Raw genomic sequence first — 15,034 nt, 5'->3', positions numbered from 1 at the left:
ACCGGGAGTCTTCTCGCGCTTTTAAAGGTGTGACGTTACGTATCCTGATGCAAGAGAGTGTAAGGGAAAGGATTGGTTGGGAAAGGGGGCACATGGCAGCATAAGTGGTCATTTCATAATAATAAAAATAATAATGATGTTTCATTGTCACATTCACCGAATAGGTGCAGCGTAATATGCTATTTTACAGGGTCAGCCATATTAGTTGAGTAGTATGGCGCCCCTGGAGCAAATTAGGGTTGTGTCTTGCTTAAGGGCACATCGACAGATTTTCCACCTTGGAAGGGGAAGGGGAAGGGAGAGAGAGAGGGAGGATAGAGAGAGGGGAGGGAGAGAGAGGGAGGATAGAGAGAGAGACACAGGCTGGTGAAGGACCTGCATTTACTGTTATGAGTATCTGCTCTCTCTATCCCCCCCCCTCTCTCTATCCTCCCTCTCTCTCTCTCCTCCCTCTCTCTCTCAATTTCATTTCAATTTAAGGGGCTTTATTGGCATGGGAAACACATGTTAACATTGCCAAAGCAAGTGAAGTAGATAATAAACAAAAGTGAAATAAACAATCAAATTAACAGTAAACATTACACTCACAAAAGTTCCAAAATGAGAAAGACATATCAGGCATGAGAGGACCTGCAGAGAAGAATGGGAGAAACTCCCCAAATACAGGTGTGCCAAGATTCTAGTGTCATACCCAAGAAGACTGGAGGCTGGTGCTTCAACAAGGTGCTTCAACAAAGTACTGAGTAAAGGGTCTGAATACTTATGTAAATGTGATAATGAAATAAAAACGTAACAAAAGAAAAAGTCAAGGGGTCTGAATATTTTCTGAATGCACTATATGTGTCTCTAATATGGTCCTACATTTGGCAGGAGGTTAGGAAGTGCAGCTCAGTTTCCACCTCATTTTGTGGGCAGTGTGCACATAGCCTGTCTTCTCTTAAGAGCCAGGTCTGGCTACCTTTCTCAATAGCAAGGCTAGATATAGTCAACGATTTCCTTAATTTTGGGTCAATCACTCACAGTGGTCAGGTATTCTGCCACTGTGTACTCTCTGTTGAGGGGCAAGTACCATTCTAGTTTGCTCCGTTTTTTGCTTAATTCTTTCCAATGTGTCAAGTAATTATCTTCTTGTTTTCTCTCTCCCCCTCTCTCCTACCCTTGTCAAGGGACTGGTTGAGCTGTGAGTGAGTGAGGGCCTGAATTCAGAGACACATCAGTATCCATTTACACACACCATTACACACATCTATCACAATCACAATCACAAACACTGACACACGTACACACGCGCACACGCACACACACAAATACACACTTAGAGCTGAGACATCAGAGGACTGTCCCTACTGACAAGGGACAAGTAGAAAAAGGTGAGAAATGGAGAGATGAGAGGGATAATTTGGTGGGGAACGTAACAAAATGGGGGCTCGTCTGGGATCTTGTTTCCCATGAGTATAGTAGTCTCCATAAGTCACCTACTCTGAAGCTCTGCTGTGCCCAGATTTGGAGTGTTCAAAATCCACTTCTGTGGTAGAGTTTCTGCCACATAAAAAACATGACCTGGCGCACACCCAGAGAAAATGATTTGATGTAGAGGTGCTGACTAGTGGGGAAAAAACTATAAGCTATACAAAATAAAGACAGTCACACACCCTATAAATAAACTCCCAATCATTTATTGGGTAAATCACCAATGTTTCCGCATCACTGTGCCACCCTGAGGGGTCATCAGATTGGTGGAAGCATTTTGAAGGTTGCATAAACACACAGGCTAACAACAAAAACATGGACTTTAAGTTGGAAGCATTTGTGGAAAACCCCTACATGGGACATGCTATATAAATGTACGAAGGCAAATCATTATGATATCAAAGTTGCACATGTTGATTTGAAAGCAGTAGTCAAATATTTAGTTTACACTGCTTTGGTGGAGGAGGAAATGCTCCCGGAGAGGGAGGATGTTGAAAAGTACCTACGGGTGGTTGAGAACATCCCATTGACGTGCAACTGAGATTGGTAGAACTAAAGGCAAAATAGTAACGACATAAATTAGAGCTTGAGCACAAGGAAAGTAAGAGATAGATCTGGAAGCACTCCGATTCTAGTCAGGCCATCCTGCACACAGAGTTTTATCTTGGTCGGAACAGTACCGCCTTTCAATAGAAACAAGGTGGATGTATATTGTACTCTGAACGGATTGCCACATCCCTAAAATGGCCATGAGACATTTGTGCTCCAGTGGTCTTGAGAGACGTTGACTGTTAACACCTTTAGTTGGCTCTCCCTACTTGATTTCTAGAAAAACAATCCTTTATTTGATCTTCCCTGTTTTGCTTCCTGTCTTTAAGTTTAGCAAATTTAGTGGGCGCTCAGGGTGGGTGTCTTTTAGGACCCAGTTGTTGTTGGTCAACTTTCAGTGGACTCCCCATGAGTGTCTTTCAGAACCCCACCTAAAACCCCCACCTGCTTTGTTTTGGTTGTTGTCAGTGATGCTTTGTTAGTTCCTCCTGTTTGAGCGACAATTTTTTGTTTTCTTGCTGGGAAACGTAACAAATAAAATCTGTTTATTGGTCGCGTAAACAGTTTAGCAGACAATATAGCAGGTGCAGCGAAATACTTACAGGATGAGTTTACACGTACAGCAGTATATATACTAATGATAGTGGGGCAAAAAAGTATTTAGTCAGCCACCAATTGTGCAAGTTCTCCCAATTAAAAAGATGAGAGAGGCCTGTAATTTTCATCATATGCACACTTCAACTATGACAGACAAAATGAGGGAAAAAAATCCAGAAAATCACATTGTCGGATTTTTGATGAATTTGAAAATTATGGTGGAAAATAAGTATTTGGTCACTAACAAAAGTTTATCTCAATACTTTGTTATATACCCTTTGTTGGCAATGACAGAGGTCAAATGTTTTCTGTAAGTCTTCACAAGGTTTTCACACACTGTTGCTGGTATTTTGGCCCATTCCTCCATGCAGATCTCCTCTAGAGCAGTGATGTTTTGGGGCTGTTGCTGGGCAACACGGACTTTCAACTCCCTCCAAAGATTTTCTATGGGGTTGAGATCTGGAGACTGGCTAGGCCACTCCAGGACCTTGAAATGCTTCTTACGAAGCCACGGGCGGTGTGTTTGGGATCATTGTCATGCTGAAAGACCCAGCCACCTTTCATCTTCAATGCCCCTGCTGATGGAAGGAGGTATTCACTCAAAATCTCACGATACATGGCCCCATTCATTCTTTCCTTTACACGGATCAGTCGTCCTGGTCCCTTTGCAGAAAAACAGTCCCAAAGCATGATGTTTCCACCCCCATGCTTCACAGTAGGTATGGTGTTCTTTGGATGCAACTCAGCATTCTTTGTCCTCCAAACACGACGAGTTGAGTTTTTACCAAAAAGTTATATTTTGGTTTCATCTGACCATATGATATTCTCCCAATCTTCTTGTGGATCATCCAAATGCTCTCTACTAAACTTCAGACGGGCCTGGACATGTATTGGCTTAAGCAGGGGGACACGTCTGGCACTGCAGGATTTGAGTCCCTGGCGGCGTAGAGTGTTACTGATGGTAGGCTTTGTTACCTTGGTCCCATCTCTCTGCAGGTCATTCACTAGGTCCCCCCGTGAGGTTCTGGGATTTTTGCTCACCGTTCTTGTGATCATTTTGACCCCACGGGGTGAGATCTTGCGTGGAGCCCCAGATCGAGGGAGATTATCAGTGGTCCTGTATGTCTTCCATTTCCTAATAATTGCTCCCACAGTTGATTTCTTTGAACCAAGCTGCTTACCTATTGCAGATTCAGTCTTCCCAGCCTGGTGCAGGTCTACAATTTTGTTTCTGGTGTCCTTTGACAGCTCTTTGGTCTTGGCCATAGTGGAATTTGGAGTGTGACTGTTTGAGGTTGTGGACAGGTGTCTTTTATACTTGCTTGTTTGTAGGTGACCAAATACTTATTTTCCACCATAATTTGCAATTAAATTCATTAAAAATCCTACAATGTGATTTTCTGGAGAAAAAAAATCTAATTTTGTCTGTCATAGTTGAAGTGTACCAATGATGAAAATTACAGGCCTCTCTCAACTTTATAAGTGGGAGAACTTGCACAATTGGTGGCTGACTAAATATTTTTTTGCCCCACTGTATATACTAGGAATGATATGTACAGCAGTATATATACTAAGAATGATACGTACAGCAGTATATATACTAAGAATGATACGTACAGCAGTATATATACTAAGAATGATACGTACAGCAGTATATATACTAAGAATGATACTTAGAGCAGTGTATATACTAAGAATGATACTTGCAGCAGTAGATATACTAAGAACGTAGAATATACTAAGATTACTACTTCACCATTTCTATCTTACCTGCTACTCATCGCTCATTTGGTGTGTATGTGGTGTCTGTATGCGGGTGGTGTATGTGATGGTTTCAAGAACTGTAGAGGTAAACCCAGCCCCATTATGCCTTCCTCCCTCTCCCCCTTCTTCCCTCCTCCACTCCTCACTTCTAGTCCTCCTCTTCCTCCCTCTTCCCTCCTCCCTGACATCTCTTCTTCCTCTCTTCTGTCACAGCTTCCCTTCCCCCTCTCTTCTCTAACCTCTCTCCTTCCCTTCCTCAGGGAAGACATTTTTCCCCTCCACTTGATCCCATCGATTTCTGTCCAGTTCAAGGATGTCACTTTCTCCTTTTCCTCTTTCCTTCTTTCTCTCTTACCCTTTTTTTTTCTCTCTCTCTCTCTCTCTCTCTCATCATCCCCCTTTCTCTATTATCTTGTTGATTGTTTGTTATTCTGTGTGTTGTCCTGTAGGAAACAAGCAGGAAACCAGAATATAATCCAGAGTTGATCCAAAAATCAGTTTATTACAAAATATCAGACATGTTGTATTACAGATCTTTTGTCCTCCAGCCAATATTACTACCATCAGTTTATAGCACTACCAGCTAGAGCCAGCACACACACACACACACACACACACACACACACACACACACACACACACACACACACACACACACACACACACACACACACACACACACACACACACACACACACACACACACACCTTGCAGTATCTGTACCTCCCTGTGGATAGGTCTGTAATAATATTGTGTATGATTGCGTGTAATTATAATCATTATTCACACACACACACACTCTTTCACATGCACACACTCACACACACGAGCATGCGTGTGCGTGCGTGCACCCACACACACACACCCACCCACACACACACACACACACACACACACACACACACACACCCACACACACACACACCATCTTCATGATTATCATTATTCTTATCATCTTAAAATCTTCTGTCTGTCACACACCATTAAACACTATACTGTTTACAGGACTTATCAACACATATATACTTGTATTCCATGTAATATTAACATCACAATAGTACATTATCTACAATACAACAACATCATCATGCTTTCCAATGACACGTTATATCTGTGCGGGACACTACATGTGGACTCAGTGTTGAAGTCATGAAAAGTGCTACAGGTACAGCAGAATGTGGTTTATATCCCTGATCACAGCAGATCACCACCAGTACAATCAACAGCATTTACAGCAGGTATTTACACACACACACACACACACACACACACACACACACACACACACACACACACACACACACACACACACACACACACACACACACACACACACACACACACACACACACACACACACACACACACTCTGAGAGCTGAAGTCATTACAGCAACATAAATAATCCCTAGACATTCAAACAATAAATATTCAGACTTCATATTTGACCCTGTGAGCGACTGTGTAATACTAACAATGATATTAATCAAATATATATATATATAACTAAATAAAATAACTATATAATAACTACTGAGCATGCAGTTGTGTGCTTGTCCAGTGTTTCCCTTCGTAGGACTCAGCCATGTCTGTTCTATTAAGTATATTTCTATCGCCCGCCCAGTTCTCTAGTACACAGGTGGGCTGGTCTGTAGGTTTAGATCGGTGGTTGATGGTCTGTAATTATAGGAAAACGTCTGTAGTTTCCTGTCTGTAGGTTTAGGTCTGTAATTATAGGGAAATGACTGTAGTTTCCGGTCTGTATGTTTGGGTCTGTGGTTAAAGGTCTGTAATTATTGGGAGATGTCTGTAGTTTCTGGTCTGTATGTTTGGGTCTGTGGTTAAAAGTCTGTAATTATAGGAAAATGTCTGTCGTTTCTTGTCTGTAGGTTTAGGTCTGTAGGGTTAAATGTCTGTAATTACAGGGACATGTCTGTAGTTTCCAGGTTGTAGGTTCGAGGTCTGTAATTATAAGGAAATGCCTGTAGTTTCCTGTCTGTAGGTTTAGGTCTGTAGGGTTAAATGTCTGTAATTACAGGGAAATGTCTGTAGTTTCCGGTATGTAGGTTTAGGTCTGTGGTTAAAGGTCTGTAATTATAAGGAAATGCCTGTAGTTTCCTGTCTGTAGGTTCAGGTCTGTAGGGTTAAATGTATGTAATTACAGGGAAATGTCTGTGGTTTCCTGTCTGTAGGGTTAAATGTATGTATTTACAGGGAAATGTATGCAGTTTCTGGTCTGTAGGTTTAGATCTGTGGGGTTATAGGTCAGTAGTCCTGGAGTCTGTCTCAGCCTACTTTCCCATAAGAGTCCAGAAGCAGGATGCTTGCCTGTTCTAGGTTCCACTGGCAACGCTCTAGAACCTCCTGGCACTCTGATCTAGAACGCAAACCCAGGCGAAACAACTGTTCAACCTATAACAGAGAGAGAGAGATGTTAGAGAGAGAGATGTTAGAGAGAAATATGTTAGAGAGAGAGATGTTAGAGAGAAAGATGTTAGAGAGAAAGATGTTAGAGAGAGAGATGTTAGAGAGAAAGATGTTAGAGAGAAAGATGTTAGAGAGAAAGATGTTAGAGAGAGAGATGTTAGAGAGAGAGATGTTAGAGAGAGAGATGTTAGAGAGAAAGATGTTAGAGAGAGAGATATGTTAGAGAGAAAGATGTTAGAGAAAGAGATGTTACAGAGAGAAATCTAAGAGACAGATCTAAGAGAGAGATGTTAGAGAAAGAGATGTTACAGAGAGAAAGATGTTAGAGAGAGAGATCTTAGAGAGAGAGAGATGTCAGAGAGATCTAAGCGAGAGAGAGAGATATCTTAGAGCAAGAGAGAGAGAGATGTTAGAGAGAGATCTAAGAGAGATCTAAGAGAGAGATCTAAAAGAGAGAGAGATCTAAGAGAGAGAGAGATCTAAGAGAGAGATCTTCGAGAGAGAGAGATCTTATAGAGAGATCTAAGAGAGAGATCTAAGAGAGAGATCTAAGAGAGAGATCTTAGAGAGAGATCTAAGAGAGAGATCTAAGAGAGAGAGAGATCTTAGAGAGAGATCTTAGAGAGATCTAAGAGAGAGATCTAAGAGAGAGATCTAAGAGAGAGATCTAAGAGAGAGATCTTAGAGAGAGATGTTAGAGAGAGAGATCTTAGAGAGAGATCTAAGAGAGAGATCTAAGAGAGAAATCTTAGAGAGAGAGATCTTAGAGAGAGATCTAAGAGAGAGATCTAAGAGAGAAATCTTAGAGATCTAAGAGAGAGATCTAAGAGAGAGATCTTAGAGAGAGAGAGAGATCTAAGAGAGAGATCTTAGAGAGAGAGAGAGATCTTAGAGCAAGAGAGAGAGAGAGAGAGAGAGTGTGTGTGTGTCTGTATGTGTGTACCTTTAGTTGGCATATTGCCTGAGGGATGTTCCAGCTGTGTGTCTCCAGAGCCACTTCACACTCCTCTGCTGTCACACCATGCACTGCCCCTGCACCCACACACACACCACACACACACACACACACACACACACACACACACACACACACACACACACACACACACACACACACACACACACACACACACACACACACACACACACACACACACACACACACACACACAGTTGTAGGATCTCATTAGGTTCCGAAGTCTTGGGACTTCAAAAAGCATTTAAATGTATTTCTGTGGTGTGGGGGCTGTGCTTTGGCAAAGTGGGTGGGGTTATATCCTTCCTGTTTGGCCCTGTCCGGGGGTGTCCTCGGATGGGGCCACAGTGTCTCCTGACCCCTCCTGTCTCAGCCTCCAGTATTTATGCTGCAGTAGTTTATGTGTCGGGGGGCTGGGGTCAGTTTGTTATATCTGGAGTACTTCTCCTGTCCTATTCGGTGTCCTGTGTGAATCTAAGTGTGCGTTCTCTAATTCTCTCCTTCTCTCTTTCTTTCTCTCTCTCGGAGGACCTGAGCCCTAGGACCATGCCCCAGGACTACCTGACATGATGACTCCTTGCTGTCCCCAGTCCACCTGGCCATGCTGCTGCTCCAGTTTCAACTTCCACCTGACTGTGCTGCTGCTCCAGTTTCAACTGTTCTGCCTTATTATTATTCGACCATGCTGGTCATTTATGAACATTTGAACATCTTGGCCATGTTCTGTTATAATCTCCACCCGGCACAGCCAGAAGAGGACTGGCCACCCCACATAGCCTGGTTCCTCTCTAGGTTTCTTCCTAGGTTTTGGCCTTTCTAGGGAGTTTTTCTAGCCACCGTGCTTCTACACCTGCATTGCTTGCTGTTTGGGGTTTTAGGCTGGGTTTCTGTACAGCACTTTGAGATATCAGCTGATGTACGAAGGGCTATATAAATAAATTTGATTTGATTTGATTTCTGACAGGTAAACACAAAGAACACTTGAATGCAGCCACATTCTACACTGCTTGTTCTGAACATCTCTAACCTGAATGAGGCTGTTCTCCCGTTGCCTGCTGGGAGCTGTAGTTAAATGTTGAGTCCTGTGGTTGTTGTTGTTGAAAGAGGTGTTAGGCCTTGCCCCACCCCCACCTGGTTGCTGTTTCATCATGGGTCGGACAGTGGCCATTTTGGCAGCTCCATATCTCTCCAGGTAGGCGGGGCGTTCAGAACTCTGAGAGCTGTCAATAAGGGGATCCAATGAAGCGCTGGGAGGAGGGGCAGCAGTGAGCCTGGAGGAATAGATGGAGGAGGGAGGAGAGGAAGAGGGGGAGGAGGAGACTAGAGAGCCGAGAGGACCAACAACACCATACAGCCCTGTCCTCTGACGAGGGGAGACGGAGAGGGGAGGGGGTGGGAGACAAAGGGGGAGGAGGAGAGAGGGGAGACAGAGAGGGGAGGAACTAAAGGAAGGGGGAGGCGGAGCGTGAGGAGGGTTGAGAGAAGGCGTGGTCTCTGGGAGGGATCTGAGGGGGCGTGTCATCCCTCTCACCTAGGGAAATGCGTTTGGAGGAGCGGAGGGGTGGGATGGGGGAGCGTGGAGGTAGCATGGGTCTGTCCTCATAGGAAGAAGAGGAGGGGGAGGAAGGTAGATCTGTCTGTGAGGGGCCGGGGGCCAGGGAGAGGGGGAGGGGGGAGGAGGGGAGGGAACGGCCGGCTGTCATGGGAACACGCAGTTTCACCATCACCTGCAGGTCAGCAGGAAGAGAAAAAAATCTACAGTTGAAGTCGGAAGTTTACATACACTTATGTTGATCTCATTAAAACTCGTTCTTCAACAACTCCACAAATCTCTTGTTAACAAACTATAGTTTTGGCAAGTCGGTTAGGACATCTACTTTGTGCCTGACACAAGTCATTTTTCCAACAATTGTTTACAGACAGTTTATTTCACTTATAATTCATTGTATCACAATTCCAGTGGGTCAGAAGTTTACATATATTAAGTTGACTGTGCCTTTAAACAGCTTGGAAAATTCCAGAAAATGATGTCATGGCTTTAGAAGCTTCTGATAGGCTAATTGACATCATTTGAGTCAATAGGAGGTGTACCTGTAGATGTATTTCAAGGCCTACCTTCAAACTCAGTGACCCTTTGCTTGACATCATGGGAAAATCTAAAGAAAAATTGTAGACCTCCACAAGTCTGGTTCACCCTTGGGAGCAATTTCCAAACACCTGAAGGTACCACATTCATCTGTACAAACAATAGTACACAAGTATAAACACCATGGGACCATGCAGCCGTCATACCACTCAGGAAGGAGGCGCGTTCTGTCTCCAAGAGATGGATATACTTTGGTGTGAAAAGTGCAAATCAATCCCAGAATAACAGCAAAGGACCTTGTGAAGATGCTGGAGGAAACAGGGACAAAAGTATCTATATCCACAGTAAAACGAGTCCTATATCGACATAACCTGAAAGGCCGCTCAGCAAGGAAGAAGCCACTGCTCAAAAACCGCCATAAAAAAGCCAGACTACAGTTTGCAACTGCACATGGGGACAAAGATCGTACTTGTTAGAGAAATGTCCTCTGGTCTGATGAAACAAAAATAGAACTGTTTGGCCATAATGACCATAGTTATGTTTGGAGGAAAAAGGGGTCTTGCAAGCTGCAAGCAGCATCATGTTGTGGGTGTGCTTTGCTGCAGGAGGGACTGGTGCACTTCACAAAATAGATGGCGTCATGAGGAAGGAAAATTATGTGGATATATTGAAGCAACATCTCAAGACATCATTCAGCAATTTAAAGCTTTGTCGCAAATGGGTCTTCCAAATGGACAATGACCCCAAGCATAAGTTGTGGCAAAATGACTTAAGGACAACGCTTTTGTCACTTCTAGGTTAGACTACTGCAATGCTCTACTTTCCGGCTACCTGGATAAAGCACTAAATAAACTTCAGTTAGTGCTAAACACGGCTGCTAGAATCCTGACTAGAACCAAAAAAATGTATCATATTACTCCAGTGCTAGCCTCCCTACACTGGCTTCCTGTCAAAGCAAGGGCTGATTTCAAGGTTTTACTGCTAACCTACAAAGCATTATATGGGCTTGCTCCTATCCATCTTTCCGATTTGGTCCTGCCGTACATACCTACACGTACGCTACGGTCACAAGACACAGGCCTCCTAATTGTCCCTAGAATTTCTAAGCAAACAGCTGGAGGCAGGGCTTTCTCCTATAGAGGCTTTCTCCTTGTCGAAGGAATTCTAAATTCCTCTGTATTGTTTCCCAATCAGAATTCATCACTCTGTCAATGCATTCAAAGGGCTTGTAAGACCCTATATTTTATAAGAATGGACAGAGCCCCGGTCTTAAAAGTCAGGTAACAGCGTTTAATTCAAGAGAGTACTGGTACATACACATTTTACCACAGGTTATAAACTGAAAATGACGTCAGCGTTTTCTAAATGTTCTATCTCTTCATGACACTAGTAGAGAGGCCCTATAGTTTGAGCCTTCCCTCCTCGCCTGAAGCCAAGGTCAGTCAGTATAAATCAGCATTCTAGACAGTCTGGAGATAGTCCGTCCCTGCCATCTGGAGATTGTTCCTTTGTACAAATGAATGAACTGACTGTCATTGTTACTAAACTCCTGACTATATTATATACAATTGGGAATGGGAGCAAGAGAGAAAATTCATATATGTACAGTACATTATAGCATTTGGACTAGTCAGTCCTGATTGAAATGTATACATAATTAGTCACCATTGATAAAATTCCCTTAACACTCCTATAGAGCTCCATTTTTATGGAACGGTCTGCCTACCCATGTCAGAGACGCAAACTCGGTCTCAACCTTTAAGTCTTTACTGAAGACTCATCTCTTCAGTGGGTCATATGATTGAGTGTAGTCTGGCCCAGGAGTGGGAAGGTGAACGGAAAGGCTCTGGAGCAACGAACCGCCCTTGCTGTCTCTGCCTGGCCGGTTCCTTCCTGTTTGGCCCTGTCCGGGGGTGTCCTCGGATGGGGCCACAGTGTCTCCTGACCCCTCCTGTCTCAGCCTCCAGTATTTATGCTGCAGTAGTTTATGTGTCGGGGGGCTAGGGTCAGTTTGTTATATCTGGAGTACTTCTCCTGTCCTATTCGGTGTCCTGTGTGAATCTAAGTGTGCGTTCTCTAATTCTCTCCTTCTCTCTTTCTTTCTCTCTCTCGGAGGACCTGAGCCCTAGGATCATGCCCCAGGACTACCTGACATGATGACTCCTTGCTGTCCCCAGTCCACCTGGCTGTGCTGCTGCTCCAGTTTCAACTGTTCTGCCTTATTATTATTCGACCATGCTGGTCATTTATGAACATTTGAACATCTTGGCCATGTTCTGTCATAATCTCCACCCGGCACAGCCAGAAGAGGACTGGCCACCCCACATAGCCTGGTTCCTCTCTAGGTTTCTTCCTAGGTTTTGGCCTTTCTAGGGAGGTTTTCCTAGCCACCGTGCTTCTACACCTGCATTGTTTGCTGTTTGGGGTTTTAGGCTGGGTTTCTGTACAGCACTTTGAGATATTAGCTGATGTACGAAGGGCTATATAAATACATTTGATGATTTGATGACAACAAAGTCAAGGTATTGGAGTGGCCATCACAAAGCCCTGACCTCAATCCTATAGAACATTTGTGGGCAGAACTGAAAAAGCGTGTGCGAGCAAGGAGGCCTACAAACCTGACTCAGTTACACCAGCTCTGTCAGGAGGAATGGGACAAAATTCACCCAACTTATTGTGGGAAGCTTGTGGAAGGCTTCCCAAAACGTTTGACCCAAGTTAAACAATTTAAAGGCAATGCTACCAAATACTAATTGAGTGTATGTAAACTTCTGACCCACTGGGAATGTGATGAAAGAAATAAAAGCTTAAATAAATAATTCTCTCTACTATTATTCTGACATTACACATTCTTAAAATAAAGTGGTGAGCCTAACTGACCTAAGACAGGGAATTTTTACTAGGATTAAATGTCAAGAATTGTGAAAAACTGAGTTTAAATGTATTTGTCTAAGGTGTATGTAAACTTCCGACTTCAACTGTACGTTAAAACTCCAAACTCAAATTAGAAACCTGTGGTGTGTGTGCCGTACCTCTCTCTGCAGCTCCTGGAACAGATCAGCTGACTGTGTTAAGCCCCTCCCCTCTGCATCGGTGCTGGGCGGAGCTAAAATCCCCTCAGCCAATCCAGTGATAGATCGAACCTCCATGTCTGCCAATTGGCCCTCAGCTTCCGTGGCAACCTCGTCATAGGCAGGAAGAGGGAGGGGCCAGTCTAGGATGGAAGGAAGGTCCTGGAGAGAGAAAGAGAAGACTGTTATTTTGCCCACGCAGTGTGTGTGTGTGTGTGTGTGTGTGTGTGTGTGTGTACGTACCTTGAGTGTGTCCTGGTCAGGTAGGCATGTCTCAGTGAGAGGGGAGGACGTGGCCGAGCTAAAGCTGTCATCGGTGAAGTCGATGAGCGAGACCTCGCTTTTGGCCGACCCTACACCTGGCCCCTCCCACGGGCGGAGTTTAAGGCCCATAGCCACACCCAGTTTTTTCAGCCCCAACGAAGCACCTTCATATTCATCATCATCATCATCTAACACAGAGTCATAGAACGGCTCTACACACACACACACACACACACACACACACACACACACACACAACGTCATCATTATCATCAGAGAGTCATAGTCAGCTCAACATAGACAGCTAAATAAACACTCAGCGTGGGAGACAGACTTACTCTGGATCAAGACAGCAGGCTGGGGAGGACGAGGGGGAGGCTGCTCTGATGGACAGAAAGAGAAAGACGGAGAGAGTTTAGGAATGAATACAAAAATAATGAGGTAAGAAGACACTGTAAGGAGAGAATAAATGTATGTGTGTGTGTGTGTGTGTGTGTGTGTGTGTGTGTAGCCTACTCACTCCTGGTGCGGTTGGGTAGTTTGGTGGGCCGGGCAGTGGAAGGATCCATTCCCATAACATCAGGGGGGTCCATGGGGTTTCCCAAGTACAAGCTGAGGGGGTAGAGGCCAGGGATGTAGTGCAGCGTAAACACAGTACTTCAAATTGTCTTTATAAAACTTACATGACATGCAGTTTGCTCTTTGGGTTCTTTTCCAATTGGTTCCATTGGGCCTGACATCTAAAGAACAAGAGCACAACTGACAGGGCTCTGCTGCACTCTAGTGGTCAGGCACTGTACTTGCAGGTAACAGCCAGGAATGTGCGTTTGTGTGTGTGTGTGTGTGTGCACCTGTCTATGCGGTCAGCGTGCCCCCAGCTCCTGTGTGGGTCAGTGTCTCCGTGTCCAGTGTGAATGAAGGAGTGTGTGAGGGGTCTGCTGATGTCTTGGGCCGACAGGCCGCTAACCGACGTGACCACGTGGCGAGGAAACTGTCCCACGCGCAACGTCCTTCTGTTCTGACCTCTCCACCAATAGAGCTCTGCTCTGGAGACACAGAGACACTGATATGATTCCCTCTTCCACATTACAGAGAAGCATGTCTGTTCTACATAGCTATCTGACTTTCAGAAACATCATTCTTCCCTCCCCCACCTACACACACCCACTGACCTGCCCTCGATGATGGTGATGATGTCATTAATGGTGATCTGGAGTTTGTCCGGTTCCTCAAAGTCCTGCAGCGCTTTCATGTCTGTAGGCATGGTCTACACACACGCACGCACACACACACACACACACACACACACACACACACACACACACACACACACACACACACACACATCATTATTACCACTAGGTGGGTAGCTTCGGTCTTGCAATCACTCATGTTCCTACAGTGCCCTCTGCTGGTCACTTGGTGAACCATGAATTGAATGTGTGTCTACCTCCAATAGAAAGTCTCTGAGGGCGGTGAATGTTGGTCTGTCATCAGGCTGAGGGCTCCAGGTCTGCAGCATCATGTTGTAAACATCCTGGGGACAGTCATCTGGCTTCACCAGCCTCTCCCCCTCCACATCCACCTTATGGAGAATCTGCACACAGACACACACACAGAAACACACACACACACACACACACACACACACACACACACACAGAAACACACACAAACTTTTCAAGTACTACCGTCAAACACATATTGCGTGTGAGTGTGTGTCTGTGTGAGTGTGTGTCTGTGTGAGTGTGTGAGGGTGTGTCTGTGTGAAGGTGTGTCTGTGTGAGGGTGTGTCTGTGTGTGTCTGTGTGAGGGTGTGTCTGTGTGAGGG

The 15,034-nt window shown here is 44.6% G+C and overlaps 1 pseudogene; it reads right to left on the bottom strand.

Annotated features, from left to right (window-relative positions):
* Nucleotides 1-4,850: 4,850 nt before the first annotated feature.
* Nucleotides 4,851-15,034, bottom strand: part of LOC112227489 — a 21,263-nt pseudogene continuing 11,079 nt past the window's right edge.

The sequence above is a fragment of the Oncorhynchus tshawytscha genome, linkage group LG29, assembly GCF_018296145.1.
Source record: "Oncorhynchus tshawytscha isolate Ot180627B linkage group LG29, Otsh_v2.0, whole genome shotgun sequence".
Lineage (NCBI taxonomy): Eukaryota > Metazoa > Chordata > Actinopteri > Salmoniformes > Salmonidae > Oncorhynchus > Oncorhynchus tshawytscha.
This window is presented reverse-complemented; position numbering and strand designations above follow the sequence as displayed.